Genomic DNA, 23,423 nt, shown 5'->3' with positions numbered 1-23,423 from the left:
TTACCACCCTTGAGGTCATGTTTCTTTAATTTAGTTCCGAATTTCTGATATTCCCTTATCAGGACCGCTTCCCTTTCCTTCCCTGTCATTGGTCCCAACAGGGACCACGACAACTGGATCTTCCCCCTCCCTTTCCAAGTTCCTCTCCAGTTGCTCTGAGATATTCTTTACATTTGCACCAGATAGGCAACACACCCTCCTGTACAGTCGGTCGCGACTGCAGAGGACGCTATCTATATCCCTAATTATCGAATCCCCTATGTAGTCTTCCCCTCCCCCTGCTTAGAATGCCTCCTGCTCCACAGTGCCATGATTAGCATGCTGGCCATCCTCCCTGTAGCCTTTATCCTTATCCTCACAGGTAGCAAGTACATTGTACCTATTGGATAGGACCAGTGTCTGCAGGACCTCCTTCTCGAACTCCCCTAGGTGTGTCACACTCTCCCCTTCCTGCACCTGTGCTTTTCTCTGAGGTGTGACTGTGCTCTGGAGAAAACTATCCGGATTTTCCTCCCCCTCCCTTACATGTCGGAGTGTCTCTAACTCGCATTCTGGCTCAACGACTCTGAGCTGGAGTGACTCAAGGCAGAGACATTTCCTGCAGATGTGGCAATCTGTGGCAGTCTCACTGTCCACAAACTCCCACCTATCACAGTCCCGACACATAGCCTGTGCTGTCATCTCTAATCTCTATTTATTTTTTAGTTAGCAGTAATTTATATCTAGAACTAATAGAATCACTTGAGGTCTATTATTAATTAGTTGATGGATTAGTTTGATTTCAAATTAATTAGTAATTAATTACTCTGATTATTTATTATTTATGTATAGCAGGTACTTATTTAATGCAAATTGGATCCCTTTAATGTCGGGTTTCCTCTGTTTAGTTTCTCTTGTTCCCTTAGATCTATTTAAGCTATTTAGCCTATTAGGTCTACTTGTTTACCTAAAGGATATTATGCTCTTAATACTGAAGATAAATTATAAATTAAACAATAAGCTCTAAATCCTTGGGTTCCATCGCTCCTCACTCTGTGCTGTCTATGACTTCACCTTTTGTGTTTTTCCCTCTGTTTGTCTGGTACCTGCAGGGATGACACTAAGTTGCCCCAGTGTCACCAAATGGAAACATAAAATCAACATGGCAAGTGGCCTAGGATCCATTACTACAATAAACAAACCACAGGTTCAAATAAATAAACGTGCAGCAGAGTTTTCTCTGAGCTGAAGCGTGAAGGATGGGATGCTGCCTAGGAGGGCATTAGAATAGTCAAGTCTGGAGATAACAAAGACATTGATGAGGGTTTCACTCAAATCTATCTAGACTGGATAAAATCTTCCTTTATGACTACAGCTATCCATTGCGTGGAATTTTGATCTAATCAGACAACGTAAAAACACACTGAAATTTCCCACTGCTTCCTTGCCATTTCACATCCTTGATTGGGATAGTTGTAGCCATTGTTCCCTCTGAGGATAATGAAGAACAATGGTTTTAAGGATAGTGGAGGACACATTTTAACAGAGGATTTATAGCCGAAGGATGAAGTTTCTTGCACTAATTGAAAACCAGAGTATGAGGAGGTTCAAATTAATGCTGGCAGAGATTATGATAACATTGCCCTGAGCATATTTCAAATTGTGTACAGGAAGTGATTGGAGCCTTCAAAAATGGTCTTCATTCATCTGTAGAAAAGAGAGAATGAACAATTGTTAAGGTACATAATATCATAATGGTCATTGCTGCTAAATCACGTGGGTATATGCATGATTCTTTTGTCTTCTGTAATTCATGTATCTGGGATTGGAGTCACTGTTGGGGCTGGTATTGCTGAAGGTGGTGGTTTTTGATGTATGGTTATTCCAGAAAATCCAGGTGTATCTCCACAGAGAAAATAATGAAGTTAGGAGGGTGTCACACCCTTCCAGATAAGCACAGTCATACATTATTGAACAAGTAAGGTCTCTACTAACCACTATATGTTGTCTGTATTGTATTCATTGCATTTAATGACGATCTATCTATTTTATGGGTCTGTGGTAGTCTTATGCGTCTCTTGGACACCTCTCTGTTACAATTCTGCAGGGGTTCTACTGGCTTCCTGCCAAAACTCCAGCAAGAGGCCAGCAAAACTCCCAGGGAAATGGTGTAACAGGCCATTTACACCGTATTGCAGGGGTTTCCGCCGGTTTACAGTCGGAATTATGATGGAACACATGTAGAGCCCCCACAGACTTTCAGGGCCTTTGGGTTTAAGTGACTAGTAATCATCTACATCTCTCTTTTTGCTTTGGAATTGAGGGGGAGGGGGCAAATAGTCTGCGATCCCACAATTCCTGACTTCTGGCTGTCACTTCCTGCATCAAAAATATCCAAAACTCTGCCTTCAGAGTTTGGTTTCTGTAGTATTCTCCACTCAATATTCTTATCAGTACCACTGACCTAAATGCTATGGGGAAAAGGTGGGAAGGTGGAGTTCAGGTAAGGCTCGAGGGGCCGAATGGCCAACTCTTGCTCCCATCTCTTATGGTCTTATGGTATTATCCCCCGATAGAAAAGTAACTGATTTCAGCATCATTTCATTGTTCAGATGTGAATATAATAAATAGGTCGGAACATGCTCATAAAGGCTGTGTGTCTTTATAACATGAGAAATGTCTCCATGGCCCTTAATCCAGCTGCTCTCTCCCCTCCATCCTTTCCAATGGAGCAAATCTTCAGATTTGTAAGTATCAAGTTCAGGAAATCTCCCTATTTTTACTCCGCTGGAACCCCTGTCTAAGGTTCTGAAACAATGGCTTTGTTAAATTTAGGAAAATACAGCCAATTATTTTGGTAATGATTTATTTCTCAACATTAAAATAGTACTTCCGCTAAATACTGTGGAGGACTTTGTATAAAGAGAAGCAGGAATTATTAACAAGCTGGTTTCGGTTACTTATGCTGCAACCCCTCTGATATACTGCTGCAGTTATAGTGCAAAGTTTTTATTTATAACATTATTCGTAACAATATAACACTTCCTTTTCAGCTTTTATTCATAACTTTATGGCTTGAGAAAACGTACTGTGCAGATGTCAGGTGTGGTCAGGGTCAGCATTAGCCTTGATGCTCCATAGTCTAACAGCCCATTGATTCATAGAATCATAGAATCGTTACAGCACAGAAGGAGGCCATTGAAATCGGGGTGCTCCGCACGCGATCACAGCCTAATTGAAGGTACTTACGCGTGCTTCCGGGTTTCCCGTCCCAGACCTGTGCAGCGGGCGCACTGCGCACCCGCATCACAGGCTGTCAGCAGGAGGAGCCCTATTTAAAGGGGGAAGTCCTCCAATGCTCCTCCTGCAGCAAAGAACCAAAATTATAGAATGGAGCAGGCCAGAGGCAAGGCTGCTCCAAGGTTCTCACACTCCTCACTCCAGGTGCTGCTCGATGGGGTGAGGAGGAGGAGGGAAACGTTTTTCCCATCTGATGGGAGATGGTGGCCTGCCTCTGCTACCAGGAAGCCTGGCTCGAGGTGGCAGAGGAGGTCAGCAGCAGCAGCAGCAGCAATGTCGGCCGAACCTGGGTCCAGTGCAGGAAGCGCTTTAATGACCTAACCAGGTCAGCCAAAGTGAGTATACTTACGCATTCTCCCACACTCCGTCTTCCACATCACCTCCACCACCACACAACTCCTTCTGCACTGCCACCACAACACTCTCGCATCACTCCTCACATCCACTCAACCATCATCCTCACCTTGCCTGCACGTACTCACCGCCCCAGTTCCCATTCGAAAACTACCACGCAACCCAATCCTCATACAATCTCATGGCTATGTCTCACACGCACCCTCCCATGCATCTCCCTCACTGTCACCCCCACCCACACCAATGCATGCAGCAGGTCACTAAGCAACCATCACTCAATCACGCCTCTCTGTGTTTTGCCTTGATAGGAGAAGAGATGCGAGAATGCCCGGGAGAGGGCAAGGACCAGAGGGGGCCCGCCACACCAGGTGGTCCTAACGGAGGCGGAGCAGCAGGCAATAGAAATAAGCCGTACGCTGCAGTGCCTGTCCGTGGCTGACACCGAGACTGGGAGCGCACAAACGGCGGGTGACAGAAATCTAACACTCAGCACTCATGATAGCGAATGATCTTAACATCACTTGGCATCTGCAGCATCTCAACCTGCTGGCCTCTGAGTCACATCTGAGCCAGCCATCCAACAGCGCAGATACACACATCTCGGTGGGTCCCTGTCCTCAGTTAGTTGGGCTTGCACATGGTGAGTCACCACGCACATGTAAGCACGAGCAGACCCTGGTGGCAGGGGCAGTCATGGGGAATCCATGTTGGTGGGAGCACTCTTCTTCAGGCTCTGCTCAGCTGGACCCAGATGCTGAACCCTGGGAGCCAGCCATGAAAAGGAGAGTCATCGAGGACCAGCGGCACATTTCCGAGTAACTGTAACGGTTGCCACGCGCACTCTCCACAATTGCGCAGAGGATGGAGGAGTCCAACTCTTGCAGGAGTGGAATACTGTCACAGGGACGTGAAGGCATCTCTGAGATAGTGTCGCGGGTAGGCGCAGGAATGTCTGCAATGGAGAGAAGGCTAGCCTCCATCGAGCTTCAAGCACGGCTCAACAATGAGTCCATTCAGGCCCTGACAACGGCTGTTCGGATTCAGGGTAAGCAACATTCTGCCGCCTTAAACAGGCTGACAGATACGTTACAACTGGCCTTCCAAGGCTTCACACAAGTCCTCCAAACTGTCGTCCGGCAGGGTGGAAGGTGTGATGTGGGCCTGGCCCAGGAGAGTGATGATGGCGAAAGGGGACATGGAAGTGGGGACGCCACTCAAAGCGCTCCCGCGTCTCACCCGTTGCCCCCCTCTCAACCAGTACCCACAATGCTGCCTCCTGTCCAGGTGGCCGAGTCTGCCCCTGCACAGGTGCAGGTGGAGCAGTCTTTGGAGGGGCCCTCACAGGCACCGAAACCAGAGGATGTCCGCGCAAAGCATCTCATCGGTCAGGGCATGGACAAGAGCAACCTGCCACTACCTCTGCTGAAGCCACAGGGGTAGCACCACGTAGGGGTTCCCGTAAACATAAGGCGAAGGTTTTGTGAGCACAAAGGGGATGCACAAGGGTGTATGACGGAATGTCATGTTTTTCATTTAGTTTTCTTTGTTTTGCCAAGCACATTAAAATTTGTTATCACCACTACTGCCACGTCTTTGCAAATCTTGTCTGGTTTGTGCAATAATGCCCTTTCCTGAGGATCACCATGAAGACCCACACCTGATGCTACCCATTATGTCACTGCAGAGTGGGTGTAGGTGTATTTGCAGGGCTCTTTTGTGCAGACGACTGAGAGACGTCGGCGATGTTCCCAGTGGCACCCTGAAAGGATGCGGAGGAGAAGTTGTTGAGGGCAGTGGTGACTTTAACAGCGACAGGTAAGAAGATGTTGCTTGGGCCAGCTGGGAGCAGCTCGGCATCAAAGAGGCTGCAGATGTCCACGAATACATGTCGAGTGACTCTGAGCCTCTGTGTACACTGCTCCTCAGAGGTCCAAGAAGCTGTGCCTCAGTCTGTAGACCCTGTGGCGAGGGTAGTGCTTGTAAAAGATTCCATGGCACTATTCGAAGAAGAGCAGGGTCGTTCTCCCAGTGTCCTGGCTAATATTGCTCCCTCAACCAACATCACTAAAACAGATTATCTGGACATTATTACATTGGTGTTGTGGGACCTTGCAAATTGGTTGCTGCGTTTCCTGCATTATGACAATGACCACACTGCAAGAATACTTCATTGGCTGTAAAACGCATTGGGACATCCTGAGGTCATGAAAGGCGCTGTATAAATGCAAATCTTTCTTTCTTTTAGAAATCCATGAATGAAACTAGATTTATTATTTACGACAAGACAGACAATGCAGATGGTATATTTATCCAAAAACCAATGAAAATAAATGAGCATCGACAGGGCTGTACGGCATTGGCTTATTTGAAGGATGGTGAAGTCCTTTGCAATTCATGATATGATAGAACCCCATGTTCTATCAGGGCCCAGGTCATTTTGCACAATCAACCCAACAGCAGAGATGCAGCAATGAAACATGCAGTATTTATAAATATGTACATAAAACTGGTTTTTAATGCCATCTTCAGCCCTTGATTGGATTATAGCCTTCTAACCAGCTGCCACCCATCCGGTACTCTCTACTTATTTATTTTTATGTTGTACTTGAGATGAACAGGTACAAGTTGTACTGGACTTAGAGGAGATAATTACTTTGATTTATGATTGTGATAAAACAAGGTCTGAATAAGGAATGATTAACAAAAAAAACCTTTCTTTCAAGGAAACCCAACGCTTTTATACATTCCTCAATGATGAGACAGATGGCTTGCTGTTTACTAAGTCTGTAACAATTTTCATACACAAAATCCACACAATCAGATTTAAGTGGACACTTGTTCAGAGGCACAGATTCTTTAGTTCTGGATAATTTAAATGATAATCTTTATCAAAGAGATTTAGCATCTAGAGCGAATTGTATGTTTTTTAATAACCCTATCCACTTGGATTTATAGAATCTTAGTGTCAAATTGCTTAGTCAAGGCCAGATACACAAGGTCTGATGTTCAAGAGAAACAGAGAAAATTTGTTAACCGGGAATAAACTTTGACTTTAAGAGATTGACCAGTTGAGGAACTCCAAACTTTCAGTTCACCATCAGATAACATCATTTTGACTATTGGCAAATTTCAAAGGTGAACCTGAAGTTGAATTCCAAATGTACATTCTTATTCAAATGTACATATCAGTGATACAGAACTGACATCCACCATTTACCTGTTGAATGTATAACTTATCCCAGAAAAGGACTAAGTAGCTCACAAATGGAGTAGACTTGTGAGTAATGTAGGTATCTCACAGGTATAGAATAAATACTGTTATTACACCTAGATATTGAGAATTTTGTTTATACCATAAGGCTGGCATAAAATTTAATTAAAAAATTAAATGTAGTTTTTGTTATTTGTTACATAATTTCAATGGGGAGCATTGTAAGTTCAGAGCATGCTTTTATATCCCTCATTACTGTATGTGAGGTGATTTTTACCACTCCAGAGTGATTGGCAGCCACCTTGAAAATGCCTTTAGCAACAACAACAACAACGTGCATTTATGTAGCACCTTTAACGTAGTAAAACGTCCCAAGACTGATGTCAAAAAGTTGGGTAAGTGCAGTCTCAAAAAGAACATTTTAGTAATTTATTATTATGGAGCAAGTGCACTGTGACTCATTGGCACTGTGTATATATACACACATGCATTCACTAGTTATGGTGACACGCTTCCTGCTCTAGTACACATTTAGCAGCCTTCCTGGAATTGGCAAATGGATAACTGGGGACAATAGTGCGTCGCTGTTACTAATTAAAGACACAGAGTTATTACTTATTGATTTTTTTGAACAGTTACAAGTTATGGAAGTGGAAGTCAAAACTATTTCAATGAAAGTATTAAAATAAAAATGATTTCCGAATGGTGGGAGCTGTCGTTACAAACACCGAGGGACTGATGGGAAAGTAGTTTCATTCCTCACACCTGAATATTTAATGCAACAAAGTTGAATAGCTCTTTCAATGAATTGGTACAGGCATGATGGGCCCAAATGGACTCCTTCTGTTCTGTCTGATTCTACAAAGTGCAGAATAACACAAATAGAATTGGATTATTCAGCATATATGTGTATACGTATATTGGCAACTAACCACTGAAAAAAAATCAAGTAATAAAAATATATGGAAGATTTAATGCCTTAACCTTCATGTCCTTCACCACTATGGGCCCTATATTAAGGCTATTGTTATTTTACAGTCAGCTAATAAGGCTATGGTAGTGTAGTGGTTATATTACTGGACTAGTATTCCAAAGACCTGGATTAATAATCCAGAAAATATGAGTTCAAATCCCACCATGGCAGTTTGAGAATTTGAATTCAATTTGAAAAATCTGGAAATAAAAATGTGGTACCAGTAAAAGTGACCATGAAGTTGTCGGATTGTCATAAAAACCCAATTATTGTCCTTACCTGGTCCAACCAACATGTTTGATTCTTAAGCCACACAGTTTTATCACCACCTTCTCAGGGTATCTGGGAATGGGCAATAAATGCCGGCCTTGCCAGTGACGCCCACATCCGGATAATTATTCTTTTTTAAATTACCACAGGATACCTTTAGCTGTGTTACCACCAAGGGAGGAAATTTAATTTGTGCAGTAGGTGTAGCAAAATCATAAATGCATATATAAGGTAAAGGTTTACCACTATATTACACCTAACACACAAAGGAAATTCCCCTCCTATTTGTTATGGTGTCAGACATGGTTCAACGCGCTTATAAACGCTAAACTCACCATTTTAATCCCATTGACTCTAGTTAGTGTATCATATTTTAGATATTTAAAACTCTTCATACCACTAGAATCATAATCAGGCCAAGTTTTGGTGCTGCCATTGGAAAAACTTCAGATTTTCCTTCCTGAAACGGCCTATTTTCGGGAAATTTTGTGACTAAAATAAAGTAAAATGGGGAGGTTTGGCATACCGCCATGATCCTACCTCAAAAAATGGCCACCAGAATTCTCATCCATAAAACCCGCCAGTCGCTATTAACGCCCGCCCTGAGCCCCTCCCCCACGTGTCAATGGGGGGCAGGTGGATGCGGTCAAGGTCTCCGTACAACTGTCCTGGATCCATGGGCACATTCAGTGATATCAGCACAAAAAATAGTCAGTAAAGGGACACTGAACTTTCACTTTTTAACGGATTTCACTCTCCCAGGACGGATTAAGAGAAGTTTCCCCTCGTCTGACAGTGTTCATCTCAGATCTTTATCAACAGAACAATGGCATGAAATTTAACAATAAAGCAGTAATCTGTGTGCCCAAGTACACAATTCCTCTCAACAGCTATTGAAGGAAGTCTTCAACCTCTGCTACATTATGCCATCAATTACGAGACATCGGGGTAGATTTTCACCTTGCTCCCAATTTTCATTTTCACTGATTTCAACACCAGTTTTACAGCTTAGCAACAAGGTGAAAGTCCACCTCGTTACCTGAGATATTCTCATTTTAGGAGGGTGCTCCTTATATTTCCAAACTCTCGCCTAACTCTTAGCACCGTCAGTAACCTGTGTTGATTGTGAACCTGCAACGACATACTGTCATTGTATAAACTGAGTTTAGGCACTTTGTACCTTAGCTGTAGGATCTCGGATGCCGTGGTTAGCTGTCAGGTCAGGATCAAACAGATTGTGATATCCTTTAGCGCTGGTTTGGAGATTACAATTGTCCTTTCAAAAGCTAGAAATGTAACCATGTCACAGGCAGCATTTTCTCAATAATTTAGTGCCTGATTTACCCCCCACTCCCACCTCGTCCCGCCCCCCGCCCTGATTTTTTGGGAATTATTCTTCTGGCCACCAGCAGACATGGCAATGTAATTTTAGCTTTACCTGGGTGGGAGGGCTCATAACTGCAGGCGTAGGCAGGTGCCTCCAACTCCAGAATCAGGATGCAAGCTCCAGCGGCAAGATTGGTGGGTAACTTATTGGCATGTGCACACCTAATTCGGTTGGAGGGAAATCCTGACTATCTGAATCAAAACCATAAGTTATTTCTATATTTTTAAGCCCATATTTTCTTGTGGCTGATTCATTCAATGTGATCATAAATGTAAACAAAAACAATCAAATTCAATAGTTCTCAAAACTGTTTATAACTGACTCCATAAAATATACTTTCAGCCTCTCAAACTAAGGATACTGATGTTGGTAAATCTTAAAATATAAGTGTGTTTCTGTGTGTGTCTCCCTCTCTTTCACTTGTTTCTCTAGTGCATTCCTCCTTCACTTTGTGTCTTGCTATAATGTCCTTCTGATCCTCTCTCTCCTCCTTCCTTTCTGCCTGTATCTTTTCTCTTTCTTTCCACCTCTGTTTTTCCCTTCCATCTGTCTCCACCTCGTTCCTTTCCAAATGTCTCTCTCCTTTTTCCAAATGTCTCATTTTCTCCACCTTCCCCATTGCCTCTCTTTTTTTCTCTTTCTGTTTCACTCTCTGCTCTATCCTTCCTTTCCGTCTCTCTCTCCTCTTTCCTTCCATCTACTTCCTTCTCCTTCCCTCATCTCTCCTTCCTTTCTGTCTCTCTCCTCCTTCCCTCTCATTTCTTTTCCGTGTCTCTCCTTTCTTCTGTTTCTCTTTTCTGTTGCGCTCTCTCTCTCCCCTTCTGCTTCTCCTTTTCTAGTCCTCTGTATAGGGTGTATTAATACACAGGCCTATGGCCCCAGCCTAATATGGGGTCCCCACCAGGTAAAACTCACCATAAGGCAGAAAAGCTGCATCGAACAGCTGGGTCAAGAATTAAAATATACTATCAGAAGTGGCCGAAGCAGAGTTGGCAGATAAATACCAACACTTGCCAGTTTAAGTGTTTTAATGGATCGGGGAGGGTTTTTTTTATTCATTCATGGGATGTGGGTGTCACTGGCAAGGCCAGAATTTATTGCCCATCCCTAATTGCCCTTGAGAAGGTGGTGGTGAGCTGCCTTCTTGAACCGCTGCAGTCCGTGTGGTGAAGGTTCTCCCACAGTGCTGTTAGGTAGGGGGTTCCAGGATTTTGACCCAGCGACGATGAAGGAACGGCGATATATTTCCAAGTCGGGATGGTGTGTGACTTGAGTGGGGAATGCGGAGGGTCTCCACATCTTCTTGATGCCCAGGGCCCCAAGAATTCTTAATCAGGCTCTGCCTCAGTCTCTCTATTTCTCTTCTCTTATTCTTCTCTTCTGATGCTCCGTCTCTCCTGGTTCATTCTCTTTTCACCTGCCCCTTTTTCTTACCCCCTTTTCACTCCCGTTTGTCTCTGGGAAGACTGTGACTAGGAAGAAAAGAAAGTGGGTCGCTGAAGTAGCCGAAGGCTGATGGGATCAGAGAGTGGGCTGGGGCCACTGAAGCAGCAAGCCAGTTGGTTTACTGCAGCAGAGCCTCAGTGCAATGTGTATTGGTAATGACAATTGTATTAACGATGAACGTTTATTAATATTGATGACACAATAGTGTGGATTTTAATTACCGGGCGTAAAGCCAGGGGGAGCCACCAAATATCCTGCCTGGCGGGGGGGGGGGGAGGGGGGGGGGACTCTGTGGGAGGCCTCATTAATATCCCGCTAGCCAGCTGCCCGCCCGAAACAGCAGGTATCCCTGCCTCTTGCTCAGAAGAACAGTAAAAATTGAAGACTGCTGGAAAGGAGTGGGACATCAATGGGTAAGCCTCCAGGGCAAATTTAACTGACCGTCCACCCGATTTCCACCCCTCATGATTCTGTGAGTTTCTTTGGCATTTTTAAATCACCTCTACTTTGCAATAGGTACAATAATTCTCCTCTGTGAACTCCCTTTTTTCCCTCCTCACTTTCAGACAAAAGATGTCAAATGTGTGTGAACGGAAGAAGCATGGAGAATGAGAAAGAGCAGGAAGTACAGCCACAGCATTACGGGAAGTGGGAAGGATGAGACCGGGCTGGCAATCTCCTAACCCGCACTGTGATTTCTGGGCTGGCACCAGAAAACAAAACAGAATGGAAGCTGTTGGTTTGTCATAGAATATAATTGGTTCACTGATGTCCTTTAGGGAAGGGAACCTGCTCCACTTACCCAGTCCGGCCTACACGTGACTCCAGTCCCACACTATGGCAGAGAGTTCCCATGGGATTCTCCTGATCTATTGCCATAACTTTGGTGGTAGATCGGCCAATTTTAGACACTTACTCCATTTCTCCAGGGGTTCTGCCATTCTGCCGATACGGCAGGAGAATCTTGCGGAAATTCCAGGAACATAGTAACAGGAGTAGGCCATTCAGCCCTTCGAGCCTGTTCGGCCAATCAATGCAGATCATGGCTGATCTGTACCTCAACTCCATTTACCCACCTTTGGCTAATGTTGTTTTTGATTCTTAATGCCCTCTGCTACAAAGAATAAGGTCCAGCACCACCTTCTCAGGAAAACTAGGGATGGGCAATAAATATGCCAGCATTGCCCAAATCCCGAGAACAAATAAAAAAACATGTTGCATATGCTTCCCACAATGCAAAGCAGTTCCTTTTAGAAACAGAGCATTTTCTGAGTTGCTTTCCATTGTGGTACTTACTCCATCCATTGTTGCCCCTCTTCCTGGTCGCTAAGAGCAACATTGCAACATCCCAAATCTGCACCTCTGCCCGACAATGCAAACTTGGAGAAATTTCAAGAAAGCTGAGTTTACTTAAAAGCTGAGTCTCTGTACTAAGTATGGAAAAGTTGGCATTTCTGCTCCATGTCCATTTGCATTCAAGAGTTGACAGACACACTGTTTGGAAGACTGGCAACTCAATAATTTCTCTAAAAGTGCAGTCAAGCACCACACAACAACAATTACATGACATTTCAGGCTTTCCCAGAGTGCTGAGCACCCAGACGGACATACGAGAGGTATTAGTCGAACCGACTGCGAGGCTTTTCAATTCCTTGAACTGGTTTGCGTTGCCTAGAAAACGATCATCATGATTACTGCATATACATCGCATCAACATCTGATGCCTTCACCCGTAGCTAATTCTGTGTCCCTTGTTTATTTAAAAAGGTGACGTACCACTCCTAAAGGTAACAGGCATAAACACAGTCAGGCACATCAATCTACATACTCCATTATATAACAAACATTTGGGCTCTGGTGATGCTTTTCAGCACAAGCTCCCCAACATTTCTAAATTCTGTGATATGCCCAATGCTTTATAACTCAAGCTATCTTGAAATCACTGAACAACAGATTCATGCCCTGGCTATGGATGAGGAGGAACTACAGAACCCAACAATAGGGAGGGGGGTTCATGACCTAGCATTGAACAACCACATTGAGTATACATTTCATTGACAGAATCTCTGATGCCAATGGACTCTGTTAACTACAGTTTCTGTCTAATTCTACATTTGTTAACCAATATCACACACTACATGCTGCTGTCAATTAACCTTCAATATAAAATATTTGCACGATTCAGAACAACCACATAGTCACATCACCATAAAATAAATCAAAATAAAAAGGAATCAATATATAATGGTGATAAAATTAAAGCCGATCAGAACATCTGGGTGAATATCTCTTCTCATTCCGCATGTTGGACCAATCATTTGTTTAATCAATAATTAGTAGTTAACAAATCATATACACAATATTAACCGAATAGTTGATTGTTTACAAGAGATAATATTGATGTTGCTTCTATTTATTACATGTTGATGTCTTATCCATAAAACGTTTGAGCTTCTCACCTAATGCCTAGTTATCTGTGATTTTGGTGAATCTCTTAAGATAGGAGAACCAGTGCTGGATCCAAATGGAGATCTGTAGTTTGGCATCTGAAGTGATTGTGGCAACATTCTGTGATAATCTGCCTCAGGCACTGAATGACTTCAACCCTCTGTGGGAAAAAAAAATAGCTGTGTATCAGACCATCTTCATAACCGCATGAACAGACATGGGGAAATTTATGTTTGTTATAAAGTTACTATATTAACAATGAAAGACATATGAATTCTGTACTGTATTACTTCCATGCTATCAACTCACAACATTTATAGTTTTAATATGTGTTCTACAGAGAGACACAGATATTTGGAAACACATTTATCCAACTCAGCTGAGAATGGTTCTACTTCAAATTTGCCAATCCCCAAAGCCGACTGAGCTATGCTTTGCAAATTTATAAGGCATTGGAAACCACAGCATGAGAAAAGTTCATTTGACCCATCAGAATTGTTCCTTTCACAGATCATGTACAATCTACCATATCAATGACTCCACCCTATCTATGTAAGAACATATCATATCAACTATTTCCTCCTGGTTTCCTTTGTTCACTGTTTCCCTTGCTTGGTAGTTGAATACATTATTTTTCTTGCATTTTTTTTTTAGTATCATTAAAACATTTCCACACAGTTTGCCAGCTGCTTTTGAGATTGCATTCAACTGCCAAACAACCTCCTCTCAGGCTTACGGCCTTCTGTAATGATTTCCTTCTACAGTGATTCAATCTGCTTTCAAAAATGAAAGAAAATATTTCACTTTGTCTTTCTTGGATCCAAAGTGGATGACCTCATGCTTCCTCACATTGAACTCCATCTGCCACTGTTTTCCCACTCACTTAATTTATCTATGTAACTTTGTAACTTCCTGCTCCCATCTACACAGCTTACTGCACCTCCTAACTTGGTGTCATCTGCAAACTTGGATACACAACTTTCTATTTCTTCAACCAAACATTAATATATATGGTGAAAAGCCGAGGCCGCAGTACAGATCTCTGGGGAACAATACTTGTGACATCCTACCAATCAGAGTACATTCCCTTTATCCCTACTCTCTGTCTCCAACCTCGTAACCAATTACCAACCCATGTCACAAGGTTGCCTCCAATTCCGTGCACTTTTTGCGAATAATATCGTGCATGGAGCCTTATGGAGATTGGGCAGGAAAGTGGAGTTGAGGTTGAAGATCAGCCATGATTTTATTGAATGGCGGAGCAGACTCGAGGGGTCGTATGGCCTACTCCTGCTCTTATTTCTTATGTTCTTATCAAATGCTTTCTGGAAGTCCATATAGACAACATCCGTAGACCTCGCCCCTATCCACCATGTTAGTAGCCACGTCAAAAAATTCAACTAGGTTAGTCAGACATGCACGACCCTTCATAAATCCATTCTGACTCTCTTTAGCTCGTACCTGTTCAATTACTCAGTCACTCTGCTCCTGATAATAGATTCCAGTAACTTCCCCACAACTGATATTAAACTGACGTATCTGTAATTTCCTGGTTTACCCCTCCCTCCCTTCTTTTTATTTTTCTTTCCTACATTACAATAGTGATTACACTTCAAAAGTACTTAATTGGCTGTAAAGTGTGTTGGGATGTCCCCAGGTCATGGAAGGCGCTATATAAATGCAAGTCTTTATTTTTCCTTTTTTTCTTAAATAATGGAGTGACGTTTTCAATTTTCCAATCCAAAGGCACAATTCCTGAATCTAGACAGCTTTGTAAAATTATGACTAACGCACCTGCAATTTCCTGACCTATTTCTTTTAATGCCTTGGGGTGAAAACCATCAAGTCGTGGAGATTTGCTCCAACTGCATAACAGCAAAATCAATCAAAAGCTATGGATTATGAAGAATAAATGATTATTTTGCTGTGAATGTAGGGCAGGAATTCAATTCCACGATTCTGTGATATTCATAAACTCCTAAGCTTGAAAATCATACAATAAATTAGCTGAAATATGGAGAAGCAACAATGCTGGGAACCTTGTACAAGACTGTAAACACATTAGAGCAGGTTGAATGATATTATGTGGGATGAAAACTAAGTTTAACTAGGTTCAAACAGTCATCCATATCCAAGAGGGCACCTTGGCCATATATCCATAGATTTTTTCTATAATACTAGCAGAACCCCTGTGGCATAGTTCATGGTAAATCAAGGATACACTTGCTGGCAGTAAATTAACTATCAAGTGAGTCTTCCACTGCTCCCCTATGTGTACAGCAGTGAGTAGAGGAACATTTCCAGAAGAAGAAAGGGGCTATGTAGAGTATAGTGTACCTCCTGCACGTAGCTGGTAAAATGCAGATGTTGCTCAAAACGATATGGGCAAGATGGCTGCAACTGGGATAGGTCTTTATTCCATTACATTGGTACAAGGTATACCTCATGTTATCTTGGCTGCCCTGGAGGAAACAGTTAACCCCTACCAGCATTCATCTGCCATGTGGTGGTTGCTGGATGTGGCACTCACTGCAAAGGCCACCTCCTTCCATGAGGCTTGGATCATGCTCTACATGGGCCTCCATCCCTCAGGGCCGAAAAGGCTGGGCCCTCCTTTGGATTACAGACTTTAACTAAACTTTAACTAAGAACCAGCTTTGGACATAACAATGAGCCACACTGTTACAGACACAAAATGGCTCCCTTGACCCATTCAGCTGCCGCAGCAGCTCTGGTTTTTCCTCTCTCTCCAGAACTCCCTAGGAAGGGAGCCAATAGTGCTGGGAGCCCTCAATTTAATGAAGGAGCACAAGCAACACTGGGCTGATTCTGGGATGTGTAACACCAGCAGACAGAAATGCGGTCTTGGTACTATTTCAGCAGTAAACCACCCAAGGAGGAAAAGCTAGCCCTGTTTTTTGTGGTACTACATTTCTATCTATTATATAGGTATGATGTATATCAAGGTGTCAGCCTTGGCTCAGTGGTAGCACTCCCATCTCTGAATCAGCAAGGTTGTGGGTTCAAGTGTCACATCAGAGACTTAAGTACATAATCTAGGCTGATATTTCAGTGCAGTACTGAGGGATTGGTGCACTGTCGGAGATGCTGTCTTTCGGATGAAACGTTAAACCAAAGACCGTCTTCTCTCTTGGTGGAAAATTATGACTAATGCATCATAGTAATAGATTCCACGGCACTCTTCGAAGAAGATTTGGAAATTTAAAATTATCTTTGAAAGAGCTATCCAATTAGTCCCACTCCCCCACTCAAATGCAATAGAGAAAGAAAGAATCAAGACATCAGATGGAAAGCAAAAACAATATAATACATAGGCCAGGAATTTCATCAGAACTGCTCCTGTCCACCACCGTAACTTTGCTGTAAATGGGGGTTTACGCCACACTTCAGGCGAGGGTATGGCAGCGGAGCAGGAGCAGCACAGAGAAAATTTCCGGCCATGATTTCTGGAGGAGGAAATGGCTTACAGTTTGCAAATAAATACTGTGATTATTATGGGAGGAAGTGGAAGTGTTAAGGGAAGCCACTGAGAGAAACACAAATGTTGGGTGCTTTATGACAGTGTTTATTTAACGAATACATCAGCACCGGAAGCACAATGTGACTCAGACAAAACAACAGGTGGATTTAATAAGTGCTCAACAATAGCACCATGGAATAAATATCTATAAACCTATGTTAAAATCAAAGTTGTGTGGCACTAATAGATTACTGACCTTGTGTGGGATTCCAGAACTAAGAGCAAAAGGAATTATGCCTCCAAGGACTGAGAGGAAACTGGGTCCTTGTATGATGTGTCGAAGGTCACAGAACACTATTTGATTCAACAGAATGATACATTCATTTTACAGATTGCTTTCAGTTTAGGATGCAATACATTCAAGAAATTTAATTGCATTATTTTGTATAAATATTCAAGTTTTTTTTCTCTCCGTTTGTTGGCACTGGTTACACCAATGCTATTCCTGCTGTGTTCTAAACTGTGAGAGGTTTTCGTGTGCTGTGAATCTTATTCCGCCTGTAACAGTGCATTAGTTTACTAACTAGCACAGGCTCATTTTTTTTTTAATCAATATTTGAGTGTGGCATTAAAGCAGACACAAGCAGACCAAAGTCATCTATTAAACCAGATACACAGACCTCCAGTAGAATGATTCAAGATTGAAAGCCTTGCATTTTTTATTGCGCCTTATTACATCTCTCAGTAATGTCTCAAAGCATTTCATGCGCAATGAAGTACTTTGAAGTGCGGTGACAATTATACAGCCAAATATGGCAGCTATTTTGCGCATAGCAAAATTTCACAAACAGCAATGACATGAATGACCCGTTAATCTGTTTTTGGTAATGGCTGAGAGAGAACTCACTGCTCCTCTTCAAATCATAGAATCTTACAAATAGGAAGGAGGCCATTTGGCTCATTGCACCTGTGCCAGCTCTTTGAAAGAGCTATCCAATTAGTCTCTTTCTCCATAGCCTTGCAAATTTTTCCTTTTGTAAGTTACTATTGCATGTGCTTCCACCATCCTTTCAGGCATTGCGTTCCAGATCATAACAACTCACAGTGCAAAAAAAATTCTCCTCATCTTCCCTCTGGTTCTTTTGCCAGTTATCTTAAATTTGTGTCCTCGACCTGGTTAGCAACCCTCCTACCAGTAGAAACAGTTTCTCTTTATTTACTCTATCAAAACCCCTCATAATTTTGAACACCACTATTAAATCTCCCCTTAACCTTCTCTGTTCTGAGGCAAACAATCCCAGCTTCTCTATTCTCTCCACATCACTGATGTCCCTCATCCCTTTCTAGTAAGTCTCCTCTGCACCCTGTCCAAGGCCTTGACATCCTTCCTAAAGTGTGGTGCCCAGAATTGGACACAATACTCTAGCTGAGGCCTAACCAGTGATTTATAAGGATTTAGCATAACTTCCTTGCTTTTGTACTCTAAGCCTCTATTTATAAAGCCAAGGATCCCATGTGCTCTTTAAACAGCCTTCTCAACTTGTCCTGCCACCTTCAAAGATCTGTGTATGTGAACCCACAGGTCTCTCTGTTCCTGCACCCCCTTTAAAATTGTACCATTTAGTTTATATTGCCTCTCCTCATTCTTCCTACCAAAATGCCTCACTTTACACTTCTCTGCATTAAATTCATCTGCCATGTGTCTGCCCATTTCGCCAGTCTGTCTATGTCCTCCTGAAGACTCCTACTATCCTCTTCACTGTTTACTACATTTCCAAGTTTTGGTGTCATCTGCAAGCTTTGAAATTGTGCCACCTATACCCAAGTCCAGGTCATTAATATACATCAAAAAGAGCAGTGGTCCCAATACCGATCCCCTGGGGGAGAGCACTGTATACTTCCCTCCAGTCTGAAAAACAACTGTTCACTACTACTCTCCGCTTTCTGTTTCTTAGCCAATTACGTATCCACGATGCCACTGCCCCTTTAATCCCATGGGCTTCAATTTTGCTAACAAGTCTATTATGTGGCACTTTATCAGTCGCCTTTTGAATGTCGATATACACATCAACTGCACTACCTTCATCAATCCTCTGCATTATTTCGTCAAAGAATGCAATCAAGTTTGTCAGACACGACTCACTTTAACAAATCTGTGTTGGCTGTCATTAATTAAGCCATGTTTCTCCAAGTGAAAATTAATTTTTTCCCAAATTATGGGCAGCAATTTGAATCTAACGCGCCCGGCGGGAAATTGACAGGACGACTCTGGTTTTACACCCTGCCTGACTTTACTCTCCATTGAAGTCAACGGAGAGTAATATTGAGCTGTGTGTAAAAAACAACATTCCACCCAATCCTGTGGGTTTCCTGCCAGCGGGTTAGGTTGAAATTACCCCCCATGGTCCACAGAAGTTTCCCCTCCACCGACGTTAGGCTTACTGGCTTGCAGTTACCAGGTTTATCCCTCTCCCCTTTTTTAAACAGGGGTATAATATTTGCAACCGTCCAGTCCTCTGGCATCACTCCCATATCCAAGGAGGATTGAAAGATTATGGCTAGAGCCTCCACTATTTTCACCTTTACTTCCTTCAGCAACCTAGGATGGATCCCAACCGGATGCTGCCATCCTTTTAAGTACCTTCTCTTTATCTATTTTTATCCTATCCAATTGCTCTACCCCCTCCTCGTTTACTGTGACATTGGCAGCATCCTCTTCTTTTGTGAAGACAGAAGGAAAGTACTCATTCAGTACCTCAGCTATGCCCTCTGCCTCCACAAGAAGACCTTTTTTTGGTCCCACCCTTCCTTTGACGATCCTTTTATTCTTTATATATTTATAAAAGACTTTACTATTCCCTTCTATGTTACCCCAACAGTGTCATGAAATCCTTAACATCTGCTTGAATCACTAGAATAGGCAGAATGTCTGTCTGAAGAACAGCACCTCTGGCAATGCAGCACTCCCACTGTACTATACTGGGCTATCAACTCAGTTTGTACACTCAACTCCTAGGGTGGGGCGTGAAATCATAACCTTCTGCTCAGAGGTGAGAGAGTGTCCAACTGAGCCAAGTTGACAAAGTATACATGGTACTTGGTTAAATTTAAAATGATGACCTCCCTATTGATAGTAGGAGCCCAGCCCAAATGGATTTTAGCATGGCAGTGGAAGGAGAAACTCAGGTTAGAAAGTCTTGTCGACCACCATCTGATGTAGAATTTGGGTTCTAGTTGAGTGGTGCTCCCTTTCCCTCCAGCTTCAAATTTGGAAATCATACAGAGTATGGTATCACAGGTCTTGTCAAGCACAACTACATCTGTTTGTGATCATCATGGACGAATCTGGCAGGGGCGGAAGTTGGGGGAGGGGTTGGAAGGAGCGTTGGATGAGAATATGCAAGGGCTCATGAGTTTTCACCCTACTTTCATACGTGGAAATAAAATAATGTTGTTTATTTACAATCAGAATTCAGTCTACCCGACAATACGGTATATTCAAGTGAAATGATTGATTAGATTTTTTTCTGTTTTCTTTCAGTCAGTATTTCTCTGACACAGTCTTACAAGTTCTACAAGGTAATTTACATGAGGTGCAATGACATCTGTCAGTTCGGAGGAAGTCACACTCCAAACAGAGTCACAAATGTTTCCTGCATGTGGCTGAGGGCCAGGAAATCAAAACTATAATTTTTTGCGCTAAAATTAAAAATAGCAATGGAAACTTTGTTGTTGTTTTGGATAATCTGCAGGTGCAGATCTTGATCTTGATGAGACTGTGTCCTAGTATCTTAAAACTGTATCCACTGTTGTACAACACTCCTTTGAGGTTTCTACTTCATGCCAGTCTGCATTGGAGCTGCCATTGTAATATAGTCTGCATATTTTATATGTACATATAATCTGACAAGTGCAAAAGGCACAATAATTCTTCAAATAGTTTCAGACAAGTTGGGTGGGGTTTATAGGAGGACTGAAGGCCAGTAACTTCACAAGGGAAAGATTAAATGCAGAAGCTTGTTACGTGTGTATAATAATGATAAGAATTAGAAAAACAATTTGGTAAAATATGCACATTATTATGCAATTATAGTAAAATACTAAAAACTATGGGTGACCATGTTTGTTGTGGGAAAGATGGCCATGTTTGCCTCAGCAAATGTAGTCAGTGGAAATGAAAATGGGAAGAGATGTATAACAGTTGGCTGATCTGATAGCACCTGTTTTACATTATTGCCCAAAGTCAGGATCACCCCCAGCCCATGCGCAATGCACCAGCCAGGATTCCAATTTCTAAATTTAAATCTGAGATAGATAGCTTTTTGGCAACCAAAGGTATTAGGGGATATGGGCCAAAGGCAGGTATATGGAGTTAGATCACAGATCAGCCGTGATCTTATCAAATGGCGGAGCAGGCACGAGGGGCTGAATGGCCTACTCCTGTTCCTATGATCCAATATTCAGACCAGACCACCGTGTACCCTTCCCAGCGGAGAGGCAAGGTGCTGCAAGAGAAGTGTACATGAGAAAGGGTGACTGCAAACCTTATTACATGTGTCAAATAAAGATAATAATTATAAAAGCAATTTGGCAAGAGACGTGTATTACAATGTGGCTCTGCAGGGTGGGCAGTAGCGCCATTACCAGCGCAGGTGCCCATCCCCATTATTCAAATGATGCCATGCTGGGATTTGGGATGGGGGATAGGGTGTGGCCAAATGGGCTGGTAGACGTTCTGCCCCACCATACTTCCAGTGGTGGAGCAGGACTTCCAGAATTTCCTGACCAACAATTTTTAAGAACATGAGAAGCGGAAAAGGCTGTTCGGCTCAACAAAGCTGCCTTTTATTGAAAGACAATCGCATCTACCCATCTTTTCACTGTATCCCTTAACCTCATTTCTCTCCAGAAACATACTTAATCATCTCTAGAATCCATTTATAGAGGTTTTCTCTACTAATGTAATCCACAAGTCTACTGTTACAGAAATGAAGCATTTTTGTGTAATATTGAACTTATCGACTTCTTTAATTCTGTCGTAATACATAGGAGGATAGAAACTAGTTTCACTCACAGAAATTATGTCCCAATTTAATTGAATGTGATGTGACAATTTACTGGTTGGTCTCTAGTCAGCTTGCTTAAGGAGCCAAGTCACTCAATTGAAATACAAACATGCTGTGTAATTTGTTAAGAGAACTATCTGATTGTCTATTATTTTCAAAAAGTTGTCAGTTATTTAATTTTTTTAAAGAGGAATTTGTCGGTCTCCCTTCTTCAAATTAACGAATTTGATCCAAAGCCTTCGAAGAGACGTTATCTGACTGGAATCTCTGAAGAGAATTGGATAAACCAGTGTGAAAGATTGAAGAATCACTACATAAAAAGTAATTATAGTCAGAGTTTTAGTGCAGAGTTGTGAACTATTTATTATTTTCTACTATATGAGGAGCTAGCAAAGCCATTGTAAAATAATGTAATGCTATTGCTACTATTTGCTTGTTCTATTAATGTTTAATAAATTTGTTTGGCAGTTAAAGCCCAAAATATGGTCTGTTGTAGTGTTACTCTGCCACTTTCAAAGACAAGGAAGATCCCATGGAGGCACAGAATAAAAGCAGTGACTGAAGCAGTCCAAAAATGGTTTTCTGTACATTCTTCCAGGTGCAATACAATATTTTACTTAGCTATCAGGGTAAGTGGAAACACTCTTAAGGACATATGGAGCTAAGGCGCACCTACAAGATATTCTGAAACACAGAAGATAAAAGCATCTAGAGTAGAAAGAGTAAAAGAAGCCAAGTATGTAACACATACTATCCAACTACCTTCCTTCTCACCCCTGACTTCTTAATTTTGTAACTTGTATCCCCTGGTTTTTCAACCCTTCATGATAACAAACATTTTGCCCTGATCAGTTTTATCTACCCTTTTATAAACTTGAAAACCTCAATTCTGTCACCTCAAAGTATCCTCTTTTCTAAAGAGATCAACCCTGACCTCCTTAACCTCTCCTCATAATTCATTTAACATATGAACGAGCAAGGTCCGACAGACTGGGCAGCCACGGAGAATCCAGGATGTTTTGAAGCGGTGAAGTTGGGGTACTCTAGTTGGCTCTACATGGCCACATAAAGGACCTGGGATAGCCAGGGGTTATGAATTATTTGCTCCTCGCTTAAAAGATGCTTTGGTTGGCAGTTGTTCAAGGATGGGCTGTGAGGGTAGGGGAAATAACAAGGACACAAGAAGTTCTTGTACCTAACTTGCTCTTTTGCCTTTGGAGAGCTGTTCATATGTTGGCAGTCAGACTTGCCTGTGGGTTCAGATGAAGGGAACACACCTAAATTTTTCAATATATTTCCCGTGAGAGTTCAATAAATAATGCCAACAATCTTTTTGCTCTCCCAAATATAGTCTCAGAAGTCATTCAAATAAGAGGGTAAGAGTGATGAGATGTAACGTACATAATATCAACCATTGTTATTGTGAAATAAAAGGATCGGTTAGCGCAAAATGTACTCAAAACCTTGTTTAGTTTGACTTTTGGAATCCACATTAACATGTGGAAAGA

The 23,423-nt window shown here is 42.3% G+C and overlaps 1 long non-coding RNA gene across 1 annotated transcript in view; it reads right to left on the bottom strand.

Moving 5' to 3' along the window:
* Positions 1 to 1,620: 1,620 nt before the first annotated feature.
* Positions 1,621 to 23,423, bottom strand: part of LOC137344550 (uncharacterized) — a 34,017-nt gene continuing 12,214 nt past the window's right edge. The window contains exons 3-4 of the long non-coding RNA XR_010968383.1: positions 13,380 to 13,528; positions 1,621 to 1,686 (exon numbers count right to left, since the gene is read on the bottom strand). This is a non-coding gene — a long non-coding RNA (uncharacterized lncRNA). The remainder of the gene's footprint in view (positions 1,687 to 13,379; positions 13,529 to 23,423) is intronic.

Source organism: Heptranchias perlo, chromosome 27 (assembly GCF_035084215.1).
Source record: "Heptranchias perlo isolate sHepPer1 chromosome 27, sHepPer1.hap1, whole genome shotgun sequence".
Classification (NCBI taxonomy): Eukaryota; Metazoa; Chordata; class Chondrichthyes; order Hexanchiformes; family Hexanchidae; genus Heptranchias; species Heptranchias perlo.
Note: the sequence above shows the minus strand (reverse complement) of the source record. Positions and strands in the feature narration are given on the sequence as shown.